The sequence below is a fragment of the Nipponia nippon genome, unplaced genomic scaffold (genome assembly GCF_047370975.1).
Source record: "Nipponia nippon isolate SJK-2023a ecotype South Korea unplaced genomic scaffold, ASM4737097v1 scaffold_25, whole genome shotgun sequence".
Lineage (NCBI taxonomy): Eukaryota > Metazoa > Chordata > Aves > Pelecaniformes > Threskiornithidae > Nipponia > Nipponia nippon.
In genome coordinates this window covers 3,606,731-3,624,123 of record NW_028262342.1, presented here as the reverse complement: position 1 = coordinate 3,624,123, position 17,393 = coordinate 3,606,731, and positions in this window count along the sequence as shown.

Sequence of the window (17,393 nt, the reverse complement as noted above, 5' to 3'; positions counted from 1 at the left end):
TCAAGGCAGTTTCAAAAGCAGGGAAGATGTGGAATTAATTGGCCATGTTAAAGGAGAAACATTTGACACAAAATACACAATTACAAAACTCACATTTGCTTTGCACAGAATATAATAAGGCACATCTTGAAAAAAGTCAAACATCGGTTCCCTTCAAAAGCGGGAGATGAATCTGAGTCTATAGCAATCGGCAAAACAAGAAGGGGACGTATAATAGATAAATTACTAATCTTATGTCTGAAATTGACATTTTGACACGTTTCCTTGATATATGTTTCTGAGTTATGACAGACCCAAGATAATGTGCAGTAATTTAATGTGATCACAGTCCTTTCCCAAAGACAGAAACCCAATGTGGTTAAAGGAATCTAAAACTAGAAGCTGAAATATAAAGAAGTAAATGTTCAGAACAGCGCATTACATAGAAGAGGAACACCTGCAACTTTGGCAGCACGAGGGATTTCTCTCCCAGTGCCCAACCAGTGCAGCAAACCCTCTGGAAATATTGATCTGTGCTTCGAGGTAAGCTGGGCTGACAAGAAAGAGTATTAAAAGTAGCAAATGACGAACAGGAAAGCATGCATGTAGTCTGACCTACCCAAAATGTGTATTTTTAAGTACTTGTTTCAGTTACTGTATAGATCCTTTGGACATTCTGTATCTATGGTTCTACGACCCCTCAAATCTCTCAAGCAGATAAGTTTGACACTTTATTGGAAAATAAGTTGTTTGTTTGTTAGTTTTGTTTTTTCTTTAAGTAAGGATGGTGTTGATAGGACTTTTGAGTAATAGCCCATGCTCTAAACACATATGAAACCAGTACATAGAATTTACACAAATGTTCTCATATCTAAATCTGGAAATGCTTTAGGAATTTGAGCAGCACCAGCATGGTGTTACTGCTGTGGAAATGTCAGTAGTAGGTGGTAAAGAAGTCAGAGCTTTCCTTTGAAAGCTATAAACCTTCATGATTTAAGTACGCATCTTAGCTGATGTGCATATACAGCACAATTTCTATTTATAGGGGCTAATACAGTATGTTTGCACGCTGGCTAAACCAGAAGAAGTTGACAGGACTCTCCCCTAGAGCAAGGGCAGTTCCACTGGAGTTTCATAATGTCACTTCTGAAAATGGAGCTTCAGATCTCAAAGTCACTTTGGGGTCTTTGAAGGCACCATGCTACGTTCATAAATGTCCGTTAGCGTTGGTATCTGCTGGAGGTGTCAACCATCAGACCAACGTGGGCATGTGCAGTCGGGGAGAATGGATCCTCGCTGCAGAGCTGGTGCGTTGCTCTGTGCTCAGGGACTGGCCCTAAACCCAGGGGCTTATCTCTTGGGGAAATCACATTTTTGTTATGTTTCTCTGTTATTTACTTATTCTCTTTTTCCAGAAATAACTCTTGAGTAGGCATTAGGAGGATGTGAAATACGTGATTGCAACTGCTATGGCAATAAAAGGGAAGTAGTGTCAGAAAGCAACTCTGAACCATCTCTCTTCATTAAAAAATAATGCTTTTCCATCGTGGATTTTGCAGAGAAAATTCCTGAAGCCTTTGTTTTTCTGATGTTATAACACATTCATAGTTTTTATTTTTAAAAATGCCAGAGTAGCAGCAACAATTCTGGATATATAATAACTGGACATTATGGGGGATAAATTTCCAAGGTCATAGCTTTAGAAACAAAAGGGAAAGCCAAAAATATGGAGATCGCAAGGCACCTGGTTTGGGGAGCGCACGCACCCGGGTGGCTCTGCCCCTCGCCTCTGTCTGCTTCTGAGCACTGCGTAAAATCCTTGTTCTCCTGAGCACTGCAACTGGATGCTTTGTGCTATTGCGTGTCTTATTTCTAACGTCATAATTTGTCAGTTGAGTTCTAATTTTTTATGAATTTTATTTAAATGCCAACTACTTAATTATTCCAGTTGCACCATAGAGAAAAATTTAATAACTTCTTGTTTTCTGATGTTGAACTAGTTTTCTGGAACCACAATCTCTAACATATTTTGTAAATCTCTCGTATCTCATCAATGAGTAGGTAAATTAATATAGAATTACAACTCATTAGCAAATGATGCATTGATGTCTAATAATCCCCTGCTTTCTTATTTGGAAGAAAGTAGGTTATGCTGTTATTGAGTTAGTGCATTAAGTTTCAATGCTTTCTGTCTTAAGCATTAAGCGCTTTTTAAAAGATGTGTTAATTAAGAAATTACACCCACATCAACATTAAAGCATTATAGTTACTGTAATTATGGAGCCAGACTGGTTTCTCCACCCATGACATAATACTAAAGAGTCCCGGTGGTCTGATTTCAGTGGGATGACTCAGATAATGAAAAGCAACTTAGGAAGACGTGGGGCAACATAATAAAGCAGTGGGATCAGAGAGCAGCTCTGAGGCACCTTGTTCTGGTTCAGGGAGGGTGACGAGGTATTTCCCTGTACCGGGAGGATTTTCATCGTTCGGAGAAGAGAGGACAGAAGCAGAGAGATGTTAGGAGGCTATAAAGTCACGATAGGTATAGAACATAGGAACTATCATCAGCTGTTTCTCAAAAATTTGAACTAAAGGATCTGGTACAACTATCAAGAGATGGTTTAAAACAATAAATTAAACTGTGGAGCTTGGTTTTGGTCTAGCGGAAAACCTTAAGTTTTGAAAATGATGCCTTGGTACCTGCAACACATCAATATTAAATGCAGACATCAAAGAACTAAAAGTCTTATTAAGCATTCTAGTTGAGTTTGTTTTGTTTATTTAACTTGACTAGTATTTTCTAATCTCTGTACAGCCTGATGAATGCAGCTCAGGTAACAAAGTGGCACCCATTTTTATTTCATGCCGTATCGCTACGAAGATAAACAACAGAGAAACCTTCTGTCTGGTGCCTCAGTGTAATACTACTCATCAACACAAGTTCAAAGCAAGCTCCATTTGTATAGGATCAACTTATCCCATTAAGCAATTTATCTTTGACAGGAATGAGGCTGATTATAAGAGGTAGAAATGCCTGTGAGGCAAGTAAATTTAATGAAGTTTGTAATGGACTGCAGGAATATCAACCAAACGATCAAGAATATGCCACAAGAAACAGTTAATTAAGACTGTCCATCCATCTGTCTCCCGCTCGGATGATGTTTGTTGTTTCAAGTTTACATAGCTTGCCTTCAGCAGGTCTTGATGTCTTTGTGGCTGTCTGAGTGTGGGCCTTTTGACCCTCCCCAAAGCTGTGGCACCCGTGCCCACCCAGGGATGCCTCGCCAGGGTGCAGCCGGGAGCCGGGGGACATCTCCTGGCACAAGGGGATCTGTGGCACAGGGCCACCGAGTCTTCTCCCAGGTCTCCTCATGCAGAGCAAGGGGACACCAGGGGCCAAGGGACAGAAGTATGCGAGGTAGAAGAATCTTTTTCTTCCCTGTAACCTTCAGGGGTACATCCCTGCCTGCTGCTTTTAGTATCTGTTTACAGACCTGTTGTCCATGAATCCACCTAATTCCTTTTTCATGCTCTAGCTTCACAGCCTCCCCTGGCAGCAGTTTCCAGTTCACTACCCGCTCTAAAAAAAATGAACTAAAATCAGATGATTCAAGAACCCTTCCTTTTATCGGTTTCAAACATCCTCCGTGCCAGCTTCAGCGAGTTCTGTTTTTGAGAATTTGGTGAACAACAGTTCTATATTGACCTTCTCTTTTGCCTTTATGATTTTGCGAATCTCAGTCATGTTCCTCTTGAGCCTCAAGAATGTGGGTCCCGTTCACATGAATATCATTAAGAAAAAAGTGCATTATATATATTTATTACTCCAGTTTGCACCAAGGGGCAGGGATGGGGATGCCTGGGTGGCTGTGCTGGGTGAAGAGTGGAGCTAAAGAGGCCAGTTAATACTGTGGCCCTGAGCATTTGTGCTATAAATGCATCAAAACACGTGTTAGTTTTAATTATCCTCACAGACTCACTTCCCTGGTCAATTAATTTAATTACTTTTAGGATAATTATTTTTCTCAATGGTGCATTGGTTCCAGACTGTGATGGTGGTTGTGCTGCAGAACTATGAGATGGGAGAGACTTTGGCGTGAATGACACACAGAACATATCAGCAAAATCCACGTTTGTAACATAGACACCTGAATTAATGACATCCCTTTGGGATGAAATGGAACAATTCGCCCTCTGGATGGGAGAGGGGAAATAAGCACCTCATGGCAACAGTAAAATTGCTCTAAACATGTCAAAAAGACCTCTTTTTCCCTTTGTAGCCTGCTTTGAGTCAGAGCCTGGTCGAAAATTCAGGAAAGTGTTTAAGCATGCATCTAAGCAGGCTGCAGTGGGATTTAAGCATGCACCGAAGCAGTGGGTGCTTTCTGAGTAGGCGGCCTTGGTAGCAGCGTCTCTCAATCAGGGCAAAGCCAATAGCTTGTCTGTAAACACGAAGTGAGGAAATGAACTTGCACTGGTGTCTCAGCACCCTCACTGGAGCAGGAGATGTGAAATCTGGAATTTGCTATCGTAATTATAAACCCAAATATTTGCCAGCTTGGATCGGTTGCCTGAGACGAGGACGATGGAGTGATCATTAACAAACAGCTAGGACTAAAAGAAAGTCTTTTTAATGTGGTCTGTTACAGTACTTGTGATCTTAAATTGAAAGTAGTCGTAACTCTGCACACCTCACCCTGGCTCCCTGGGTGAATTCCCACTTGAAAAGCAGAGCAGGGAATGACGTTAAAGTTAACTTAAAATTTCTCCTGGTGCAACTGTTGTGTCCGATCGGATAACGGTGTCTTAATCAGCTTTGTGGTCTCAACACAGGGAAACTTTGGGAGGCAAAATACCCTGCACAAAAATGAGGAAAACCAACTTGTGCCCACCCAAACAGGAAATTTTGTAGAAATGCAATTATGTGTCAGAAAGAAAGTTTGCCAGTTATTTGGAGGAGAAGGTGCCAGTAAACATTGCTGTTTCAGTTCCAAATCTGCCTCCCAGCTCTCAGAGTGTTAATAGAATAAGGAGGTGATGCCCAATGAGAGTCTAAATATTGAGGAAAAAGTAGAAGAGGGCATTACTAGAGGTTTGCTAAATATACCAGCAAACGGCTGGTTCTGTTGGTTGCCGACATGCTCGATGGCCTTGTAATCCTGTGCTGCTCTTGCTCGTTGAAATAGTTCCGCTCAGGTTTTCTCAGCATATTCACCTCTTCAGGTGGCTTCTTTCTCCAATACTCATTAATAACCGCATTGATTCCTGAGCTTGCCCACTGGTTTGATCTGTTTTTGAGGGCACCTGGCTCTATATGAATTAAGTTTGACATCTCATGATTTCCATGAAAATGGATGCTCTCTGGTGTCCGACTCCAGCCCGACCTCATCTCTGCAACACCCTTGAGTTTCCAGGCTTCTGCCCGCATCGGGGCTACATCTCCTGCTGATGGGATGTAGGGATTTGAAATGCCAGGAGAGAGAAATTGTTTTTGAGGTATTGCTAATTGGACTAGAAATGGAAATACCAAGGAGAAAAAACTTCGAATAAAGCTAATGATTTTTAGATTTCTGGTTTAATTTTGCAGAACCAAGAGACTCATAAGGCTCTGGAAAAGTATAGAAACGTATCAGGGGCTTGTCAGGATTGCTTGCCTTTATCTCAGCTGTTACGGCACCTTGTTTTGTTCAGCTTTACTAACGCATCTGTGAGGAACTACTTGCCTTATCGTTATTTATTCTTCATATGTCTAAAGTGCTTCTATGTTCTAGTCAAATTTATCTTAATTTAGGATACTGATAGCCAAGAGCTGCATTTTCTGAGGTGCCAATATTTGAACAGTCGATCGTGGGCAGGGGGTTCTTAGCTTGAGCACATCGTTACAGCCTCAGACTGCTTTGCTCCTTCTTACCTGGAACATCTATTTACTTAAAGAACTTTTAAAGGATTGCTAATATAAAAAGCACATAGTCTCATATAAATGTATTATCTCTCTGGGGTAGATATGTATTATGAGATAGAAACTAGGATATCTTTGTGTGGTTGAGTAGAGTTTTAAGTATAACTTTATAGGGGTTTAAAGCCTTTGGTCAAGTAGCAGAGTTTGATAATTGAGGTGATTTACTCGGATGCACAGCTCTTCAGCTCACTCTTTGATATAAACAAGGTAATAAATTGAGTGCATGGGGACATGTCTATTAAAAGCCAAAGTACGAATGAGTGAAACCCCAGGTGCATTGTCAAGATTAATATGCTTGCGGGATGAATCTGGCCTGGTGCCAGCTAACAGGATGACTGAGTGATGAAACAAGATAATATGGTTTGACTATAAACAACAGAAAAACAAATAGAAAGCGATGCGCAAAGGGGAAAAGTACGAAAGGTACTAATAAGTTGAATAACCAGATATCACACAGTTTCCATAAAAATGTAATTTTTTAGCGATAAAGCGTATCTACTTAGCGTTTGACTCCCTTCCTTTTGAACATGAGAGTATTTTTGATTTTAACCTCTGAAGCACCTGGATTGATGGTGCACCCCTGGCATGACAGTAATGGATCCCCTATTGTTATCAATTTTGTTCAACAGATGTTAGTAACAGACAAGGAAGAAAAATGAGAAGGAATATTGGACAAGAAAAGCTACTTAATGTGAATTCTCTCACTAGCAAAAAGCTTATTATGGAAAAATCAATTAGAAGAATTAGAGAACCAGCTTAGGACACTTCTGCCAGTGCCACAGCAGAAGCAGCTATCCCTCATTTGGGGGACGGCAGAGGAGACGGTGATCCAGTTGAATAGGTGGGGGATGAAAAGTGACGTTGCTGTTTCAGGGGGTTAGCGATGGGACTGGGACAGCTACTGGGGCAGATGGGCTCCAGGAAGGGCCTGCAAAACCCTTGAAATCCTCTGTGTCGTCTGGTCTCACAGTCTCCTGTGTTCACCGTTCCTTGTGCAAACAGTGCGCAGCGATGGAGAGAGGCACCCGGTCTGCATAAAAATGCTGGTAGCAACAGCCAGCGTCATTTATTTAGAAATACACATATATAACGTTGTGCACTCCCAAACCCACTAAAAGGGCACCTTCCCGTAAGCCATAATTACCATTGTCATAATGTAAAGGTGCTCACATGAAAAAATAATAACTAAAATGTGGTATAAAGCAGCACAAAGAATCAGGAGCACACCAAGCAATTAGGAGCATTTACCAGCCTTTGCCCACTCCAAAACAAGTGGAAAAGGATGGTTTTTGCAGTATGAGCGTACCGTAAAGTCTGGGCTAATTGGTGTAAGGAGGTTTTTTTGAGTGTTTGCGTTTTAGAAATGAGCTCTGTAAGTTTTTATATCCTGAAGTTTAACTCAAAGACCAGGTTTTTTAGGGTAAGCATGAAGAAAGCGGTTCACTCGTGAGGTGGACCTTTTTCCTGGAGGGCGATGAATCCAGCGTTTGCCCCGTCACACCTGCACGTGGCCCGGAGGGCTAGGTCTGAAGCTCAGAAAGGGGCCAGAGGAGACCAGTGGCTTGGATCATATTAAAACATATTGCAAAACCGGACCCTGTCTGTGCACAGTGTCCTGCAGAGCACGCAGACTCTGGGAGCACTGGATGCCAGTCGGTACCTGGGCAGGAGCCATCGATCTGCAGAAAGGTTGCCTTTAGCTCTGGGTGGAGACACTTTCAAAAAACCTCCTATTATCTGGTTTCTTTCAGGCTAAGTAAGTTAGCCAAAGACAGACGGAATTGACTCTGATAGCAGATATTATTTGCGCTCCAAAAATACTTCTGGTTTGCTCTGTAAGCTTTCTGTAACACAGCAGTCCTCTTCTTGAGTACAAATGTTTTGAACAGAGTTCATTTCTCTGGTCTGGTTTCTGATATGGAGGCATCCAAAGATATCCCCGTTCTCCTAAGGATGCAAATACAGCTAAGGGCCCCGTGGCAGGAGCGTATGTCCCCAAATCTGTTTGGACGTGGCCGTGCGGAGCGGCTCAGCTGCCTCCCGAAGGGGACCTGGACTTTGGAGCGAGGCGTCTTCCCTCTCGGTCTGTATGAGTTCATCACCTGGTTCCCCGCGATCTTCAGGTGAATTCTTAGGCATAAGTAGAAACAAAATAGTGGTGTGAACCAAATGTAAACTTTTTCCTATTTGTAGATGATGATTAATGAAAGCTATCAAACATCCCGCTTTAAAATCCTTTCCATCAGATAAAGCCCCTTCAATGTCACTTCATTCCCTATTTTATTTCAATCCATTTTATCTCATCTTTCAATGTGAGCTGTCAAAAGCAGTCTTTGCTTTTTGTATCTGTGTGTTACGTTTGCTGACAACCCAAAAGAGAGGGTTTCCAGACTAAAACCTCAGGAATTGTGGACAGGGGTGTGCGTCCGTGCGCGCACCTGGGTGACGGCACTGGTGGGGCTTGGATCCGTTCAGACGGGTGCCCAGTGCGTTGCTCTGGCGTCGGCACCGTCAGCTGTCCGCTGCTCCCCTTAGCCTTTGCTGTGTACGGGTATACGGGCTGTTTTAACTTACAGGATCGCATGTTCCAGACCAGTAAGGTTTCCCTGGTGGGAAGGAGTTCCCATAACAGAGCTGTCAATAGAAAAGGTAACGGCGCTCACCTCCTCCCTCCCACAGAGTAATTCCATCAGTTAGCATTATGAAAGAAGCAAGCTTGCTCCTTAACAGTGTTCTACAAAATAAAGATTATTTTCAAAATATGAATATTTTCCAAACCAGAAGACATTCAGACCAGCTCAGCTCTTTCTTCCACTCTGCCCATGCCCCCCTTCTCACCAGCCCTCAGTTTCTTTGTCACAGGGCTCCTTTTTTTTTTTTTCTTCTGTTAGCCCATCTCGGAGCTGGCAAATCGACTGCATTTACCTCCAGCTTGCCGTGCTAGGAGCTCTGACTACCGTGGAGCACGTCAGCTCATGCTAATGTTGTTCTGCCAACAGAGCTGGTGTGTTCGCGGGGTTATTGTGCGCTGGCTCCGGCTTGGCTCCGTGCTCATGCTGGGATGGATGAATGGCACAAATGGCCATTCAGGAATGAGTTCCTGCCAACATGAAAGCACCAAGTTCTGTTTCTCTTGACCATATAGGCAGTCCTTTGCATCTTTAATGAAAAGCTCACAAATCCCCCAAAGCTGTTTCTGTTTTTGCAGCAAAAATTACTGTGGGGTTTTTGTGGTGTGGGGGTTTTTTTTGGTTGTTTTTTGGGTTTTTTTTTTTTTTAATGCAATTTTACTAATGTTCGTTACTCAGAGGACTCAGGCTTGTTGATTTTCATGGCATGGAGCCGTGTTATGCAGATGCACAGCTTCCAGATGAAGCTGGCTCAGAATGGAGGAAGATGAGCATCTGTCTGTTTGTCCCCATACAGACTCTCCTGTCTCTGTTCCCTCCCATAAAGTAAGGCTAATGGTTTTACTTTGCCTTACAGAAGCATTTTGAGGATACTAAATGAAAGATAATGATTCCAGGAACTACAGTTACTGGAGATACAAGACCCATAGCCAGTGTTTATTCTCTTGCAAGTACCTTTGGTATTAATAAACGTGCTTGAAGAACACAGAGGCACTTTCATCGCATGTGAATAAATATATATTTGAGCACATGTATGAGTATGTTCATAAACATGCATGGGATACTATCCATTTTTGGAGTAAATCAATAATTGCAGAAGAAACCAAATACTGAGAAAATTGAGAAAATGCTTAAGGACTTGCACGAAAAAATCTGAACCTTGTAAAGCATTCAGCCTTAGTGAACTTTGTTTAAACCAGTAGATCTTTTGGAAAAATATGAAAGGATGTAATCAAACTAGATAAAGCGGCAAATATTGACAGTACGGATTGTCCAGAGCTCCTGAAGTGAAAGAATTACTTTGTGGTTACAGTAGTTTATGGTTGACTTTTGCACTGAAACAGAAAGGCCAGAGCTGTGACTGGTACGGGTAGAAAAGCTGTGTGGCTGGAGGAGGCTGGCTCTGCGTCTGAAGGTGCCCGTGCCGCGGGCTGCTTCTAGTTACGGCTGCGAGAATCTCTGGTATCTTCCCGGCAAATCCCTGAAGTTTGTGACTGCTTCCAGCTTTCTGTCAGCAGCACCGAAGGCAGCTGCTAGTTCAGTATTTCTTCTTCTCCATAGGCAAATTCAGTAGCTGATAATTAATTGCTGACAGCAAGGAATGAAGGTTAACTGTGTTTCCTCTAGCTCCTGCGAATACATGGTTCCAGATGCTTGCGGAGGTTCGGCTCCTCCTCACCAGCTCATCCCTTAGCTCGCACTTGGAGGGACAGGAAGACTATTTCATGTTCTCGGTGCTTAAGTGCTCAAAGATTAGCAGAAAGCAAACATGAAGGAGTAACAAGCATGATCTAATTGAAATTTCCTCTTGGATTTGAATGACTACTCAGAGGCACTTCTCTCTAAGCCTTAATTGTCTGCTTTTAACCATTCCTTGTTTTGTAGTTCGAAAGCTGTTTAGGTATAGTAGGCAAATACCTGACCTTCAAAACAGCAGAGAATGGAAAAATTAAACAGATTAATATGCCTGCTTTTTAAGCGTGTGTGGTGGGTGGTATTTTTGGCTGCCAAAGCCCCATTCTGTGAATACGAGACATCAAGGCCATGGATATTTCAACACACATTTTATCAGCAGTGCAAACAGACACTTAACACAAGGCGTTTTGCATACAGAACTTAATGTATTCTCTTCAGCAGGTTATTTTTAGCTCCCGAGTGCAGTCATGTGGACGGCTGATCTGTTTGTGGTGCCCCTGTAGATTGCAGACATATGTTGGAGTAAATGTGGCAGGGAAAGCATGACTGAGATAGGCACAAATCCTTTTAAGATCAATTATTGACATGCTCCTTAGAAAACCACTGCGCCGAGTTCACCGGGCCAGGGAGGGAAGAATAATGCTGGGCTCTGCTAACGAAACACAGGTCTCCTCCCAGGCACGGATAGAGGTTGTTTGGTGCCACAAGCACCGTAGGATGGGTTTAACATTCATACGTTTAAATGCAATATGAATGCTAAAGAAAAGCAACAACAAAAAAAAAACCTAACACAGTGAAGCCAAAGAGAGGAAGATGCAGTTTAGTAGCATCTTTCAATGTAGTCGCTCAAATCCACAGCAATAGACTCATTAAAATGTGCTTGTACTGAATATAAACCAAGAAACGATCCAGAATAGACTGTTATTACAATGATCATAAAATGGGGTGAATGAGCTCAATTTTCATTTTAAGGTAAATTGTTTTTAACTCTATAATAAATCTGATCTCGAAAGTCATAAATATATACACTTGAAACACTATGTTTGGCAATCTAAAACAAATAACTCTAATCTCCGTGTGTGTTTGAAAACCAAGCAGTTGGGAAAGAAGAACCTTTGCATGGAAGGGAACATTTTGTTCCACCTAAAGTATTTTTTCCCAACTCTTTGGATATATTAAAAAAACTACTTAAAAATGCCTTGCATCAACTCAAACTAACTAAAAGTAGTTTAGAGCTGCAAGGAAAACAAAAAAACCTTGTAAGTGGTTTTTCTTTAATAAGCAGTTCTGTTTCTTTATCATTCTTGATAAAACAGGGAAATTCAGTGCATGCAAGCTCCTGCTCATCCTGGTGACGGAGCAAGGGCAATCGTTTCGCAGGGGCAGGTTCAATAAGTTTCTAATCATCCAGCTTCTTCTTCATGGTTTAATAAGTTCTCTTTGATTAATGAATCTGCGTGCTGGAATGGAGCTTCCCAGCATGCCAGCCTGGTATCTGCCTCTTCAAAGAGGAGTCAGGATCTGCTCACCAGGTGAGCAAGAGCATCCAAACAAGACCGATATCAAACGCTCTCGGTTGTTTTCCCTGGAGCAAAGTCGTTTCGAGGCTGGCTGCCTGGCCAATTTTTGAATAAGCAGACATTGAAATGAAGAGGCCAGCCTCGAGGGAATACAGAGAAAAGATGTTTGATTCAAGGAAAGAGTTCGAATGGAAAAAAAGTCCATCTATAATTCTGTTATAAAGTAAAAAAAAAAAAAAGCATAGGCCAAAATTTGATTTCATTCCTGTTTCATTTCTTAGACTCTAGCTGTCTCAAAGCAGTTTCTGTGTACACTCTGCAAACGTTCTATAACTCTTCAGATTCTCTCTTTTTCTTCCTTAAAAAAACAAAACAAACAAAAAAACCAAACCAAAACCCAACCCCAACTTTAGGCCTGAATGGAAAAGCAGAGGCACGCTGAACCGAGCATCGCTATAGACCTGCATTCCTCATTCACTAGAGCGAGTGCGACTTGGGCAGCATTTTACTACATTGTTATGTACTGGTTCTTGTGGTTTTTAGAACTAAAACTCAGATGATTTGTCATTATAGCGGTTGCTAAGTACAGAATATTTTGAAAAGACTCATGAGCATTGAATTGTCATTTCTAAGCATGGCTCAGAACTCCTAAATCAGTTGTAGCTTAGGTACTTCAAGGAATCCAATAAAACAGGTTTGAAGAAGCCTAGAAGCAGGACTCAGCCTGTGGCTGTCCAGAAGGGTTGAACTCTTGAACTATATAAAGATAACTTAATGCACTAATACAATAACGGGAGAAATGGATGTATAAGTTTGCTAGCAAATCCACGTGCAAGTGACTGCAGGGTGTTTTTCCCAGCAAGTTTCAAAGGAAGCCAATTTTGTCTCTTCTATCGTCTGCTAAACTCAGGGTGAGGAGAGAAGGAGTCAGCGAAGGCATTTCCCTGTTTCCTCCCCCATGAGAAGGAATTAAAATTATACAGCGGTGGCACAATGACATTCCCACTAGCCCTGTGGGGCAGTAGCTGATGTGAAGGAGTGGCTTTTGCTGCAGTTTCTAGGAGGTCCAGAACTGAGTTCTGTTGTCAATAAATGTTGATGGAGAAAATCACCTTTTCTCCATCTAGTTTTTGGTTGTTGATTTAAATTGGCCCCATGCCCTGCGGCTAAGCACAGCGCGGGGGTACAGAACATGATAAATGCCATCATCATCTGTCTGGGCTAGCAGAAAACAAATAACTTCCAGCACATTAGCCAGGCTGGTGTTAGCGATGTTAATGCCCTCTCTGGTGGCAAAGGCCCTGCTGAAAACACTCTGCACTGCCTTGATAAATGGAGCTACCTTCAAGAATAGGTTATTCGATGACATACTGCAATGTTTTAATTATTTCTGCACGTGCTTTGTGTACTGTTAGCAGCCACTGGATTAAGGAGCAGGTTGGGGATTGCCTAGGCGCAGCACAGCCGGCGCTGCTGATGGGCTAGCAGATCCCCTGGGCAATGTGCTTTGCGTGATGGCCCACGCCATTCTCTCACCCAGACCCACTGCTGCAGAAACACGTTTTCCCTTGACGTGCATCTTCTGTGGCCTCCTCTCCCTCTGTACTTTTAAAGCTGCTCTTTGCCTCCCCCTCTCCTCAGTGGCCCGTTGTCAGTGAAGAGGTGGCACCTCCTCAGCACCCGCCTGCGCCCAAGGCGTGCAGGAGGAATCAGGTTCCCACTGGTGTAAAGCATCCCCAGTGCCTGTGCTCAAGTGTTATGTTTGCAACAATTCTTAATGTGAGCCCTGATCTCTCTTGAGGTTGCATCTTCTGGCTCAGTATGACTTTGCTAGCAAAAAACGTCTCCGAGTAGGACCCAGGGTCTTTGGGAGCTCACCTGCTAATTTGCTTTGCACAAGCATTCTGCAAATGATGTTCTAGGTCAGTGGCCAAGAGGGGGTAAGCACGGATTGACGCAGGAAATGGGTTATTTTATTACCCAAGCAGACACACTCGACAGTTTTAATACATTACCCACAGAGCAATCACTCCGGCACCTGAACACCAAGCCGGCATGATTTTACTGCTGAGCAGGAGGAGTATGGATTTTTACTCCATGTTCTCTAGGAAAGTGTATTGATTCGGCACAAGAGACATCAATAGGTCCGAGTAACTGAATAAAGAGTCTGAAGCCAGTCTTAAAAAATAATAAGTGCAGTTGATAAGTGGAATGAGCCGTTTATTATTCTGAATGCCACATTGGTCACACCATTTGAATTCTTTGCTGAGTCGTTGTTGACTTCTCCTCTTGCCTTTCATACAGTTTTCTTGTCTCCTTTTGGAAAAAACTTGTTGGGACAAGGGGAGGAAGGGTAAGAGCTATCAGAAATTGGGGGTCTCTATTATCTGCCTTGGTTTCTGGAGACTTTTCAATGCTTTTCTTCTTATCTGTAGGTATTTGGGTTCACAAATACCAATGATACATTCTTGAGAACACACAGTTTCTGTGAAACAGAGGGAAAGCAAAGCTTCATACATCTTAATTTCTGGTTTTCATCAAAATTTTATTCTTTGAAACTTTCTGTTCCTCTCCACAGCTTGCAGACAGCTCTGACAACTCCACCTCTCCTCTCTTCTCCAGTTCTCAGCCGTTTTGATTTAAAAGAGAGGCTGATGTGGAAACAAGTGTGTAAGGCCTGAGGACAGGAAAATGTTAGGAGTTTGCACTTTTGTATACCTTAACATCTGTGAATGACAACACATTAGCTGTCTTTTGCATTCCCTTGAACTTGCTTATGCAGGCCAGATTAGCTCTTTGCCAATTTGTGTGCTTAGGCTGTAAACCAGATGTGTGAAATCCAGCTCCAAAGAAATAAATCATTATTTAGTCTAATCCGCTGTAATCTGTTAAATCTAGCAGGACTTGGCCAATTCTCTGAAGTTATGGTCCAATGAGTCCTTATTCCTGCCCTGTGCTTTGGGCACGGCGTAGCATTCCGGCAGCTGATCGGACCATTCAATCCATTTCCCCTCGGATTTCTGCCGCTGCCTTTATTCAGCGCTTTCTGCATTCCCGCCTCTACTTTAAACTCTCGCATTTTCTCTGCTTTTACAAAGTGGCTCCAGAAAAAGGGGCAGAATAAAATGGAAATTGTCTTTGGTAAAATAAACTGAAGAAAGTCAGATAATGCTATTCAGTGGGTCCCTTCAAAGCATGGACCCGTGCCATTAGAGTCCCGTACACCATCAGCAGAGATGTCTATTACTGGGCAAAAATAAATATTAATGGGACTTAGATTTGCTGGCCAATTATTTGTAAAATAGCAACATTCATTTTGCTTCTTTATTCCTTGTTTCGCACCGGCAGCAATGGGCCATTAGAGCGTGCAGTCCGCAGGCTGGGAGGGAAGGTGGTCACGAACATGAAATGCAGCTCCTCTGTTCTGCCCCCGTCCCCTGAAGCACGGACGTGCTGTCCCCGTGTCCCTTGGAAGGTCTCAATAACGCAGCGAGCGTGCGTTGCAGCACAGCACCGCGGGACCACCCTGCTTTCCCCGCATCCCCCGTTGCTAGGACCAAACTGAGGTCAACGCTCTGCTGCGTTCACAAAGGCGTGCGAGCTTCCCCCTTTCCAGGCAGATGTTAAAGCACAGAACGAGGCGGACCGTTAGTGCTAACTTTTTTTTTTTTCCTGAAGATGGGAAATGCTGCTGGATGTTGCTCATGCCTGGGGGGCTCGCAGCTCAGCTGGGCTGTCATCGAAGTGTTTTCCGTGCCGGTCTGATCCCCCATCCGTTTTGCAGCAGGGATTGTTCATTCTGTTCTTGCCCTAGGGAAACTTGTAAGGTGAGATCCTCAGCAGCTGCCAAATGGCACCTTACCTGGGCAGAGACACAGGCTCAGCGCCGGCTACAGCCCAGCTCCTCAGCTGAACCAGGGAAATCTTTATCCCTTTAATTTTTTTACCGTCTGTGGGCAAATTTACTAGTAGATAGGACTTGTGAACACTGGTGGAAAGAAAAAGTGTTGCTCTATTTCAAGCAGGGTATAATCAGGGAGGAAGAGTATATAAATAAAACGTCTTGCATAAAATCTGGCAGGCTGAGGCTTTCCATCTGCATCTGCCTCGGGCTCGCAGAGGACAGGACGCCTCGTGCAGAGGAATGGTGTTGGCTGCGAGAGGAGAGGACAGAGCTCCCTGGCTCGCTCCTGGTGCTGCATGGCAAGCCAGGGATGTTATGGATTGGTGCTTCAAAACCCGGATAATGGGCAAGTGAGAGTGATTCATTTCCCTCCCTTGTTTCTGTGTTATGCCATCAGTTTGTATACCTGATTTAACAGGAATGAGTTATTTTGCTCGTTTATAAATTACCCTTGCCACAATTACGTGCTTTGCATGTAGCAGTTGCTCCTTTAATCATCTTCTCTTTCTGCTATGACTGGTGGCTCTTAGGTGGCCTGCTCTCTGGGGAGCCCTGCTATTGTCCTGCAGCTGGTAAATCCCTTTATTGCTTGTAAATGTCACCCGTGCAGCATTTGGAAGAATTGATTCTCCCTTCCCCTTGGGATGGTTTTTCCCCCCGTCTCTTCTTCAGCGCATCCCCCCTCACCAACACGCAGTCTGTCCTGGAGGGACGAGAGTTGCCCCTTATGGGAGATGTCCTCTGCACTAGGCTGTATGGTGTTTGTCAACAGAAAATTGTATCAGTCTGTACGATTTTTGGTGAGAGAAAGCCATTTTCTAGAATGTAATAAAAAATATATTTCTGTCTACAGTTCTCTAGGTTATATCTTTAAAAGCCTAGAGGAAAGCTATTATTTTCTGCTAAGCTCTGTTAAGGTGTTAAAGCGATCTCCCCTGAGCCCTCCCCGCTCCGTCTCTTCCATCCGTAGACGCAGTCCTACGCTGTCTGGTCCCGTGGCTGTTACCTTACATCTCTGCCACTTGGCTGGGCTCACCCTCTAACATCCAGGCCGCCTTGGTGCCCGTCCTCAAAGTCATGGGGAGCTGGATCCTATAAGCCTTGGCAAACCGCTCGAGGAGATCCTAGCTGGGGACAGATTCTGATGTAAAAATTAATTTTATGCCGTTTCTTCCTTAAGGAACGATAATGGCTTTTTAATCCTGGTCGGCGATGTCTCTGTTCGGCCGGCGCTGGCTCCTCGCCCTGGCTGGGGGCTGCGCCATGCGCTTGCGGCTGGTTGACGTGGCAGGAGCCGGGCAGGGGATGGTCCCAGCTTCCAGCCTCTGGTTACTGTATATGAAGAATTTTTTCCATTGCTACTGCAGACTTTTGCAGTTAGAACATCTTCATTCATGCCTGCTTTACCCCTTTATAAATGTACTAAATATAAAGGGGAGAAACAAAAGAAATATTCACTGAAAAAAAAGCTGTAATTAGCCAATGTCAGATGCCTGCAATGTAAATGGGAAATCTGAATAAAGACAATGGCATGTATGAGTTAAGGATGTGAGTCAGCCTGAAGTCAGCGTGGATGGTAATAGCTGCCTCTGGATTGTCTCCAAGACCTAATGCTACACAAAAATAGGCTTCTATTTGTATTACGCTAGTGAGGGACGTCCTACACAGGCTATTTGGCCTTAGAGAGAGTTATACTTTGGCTC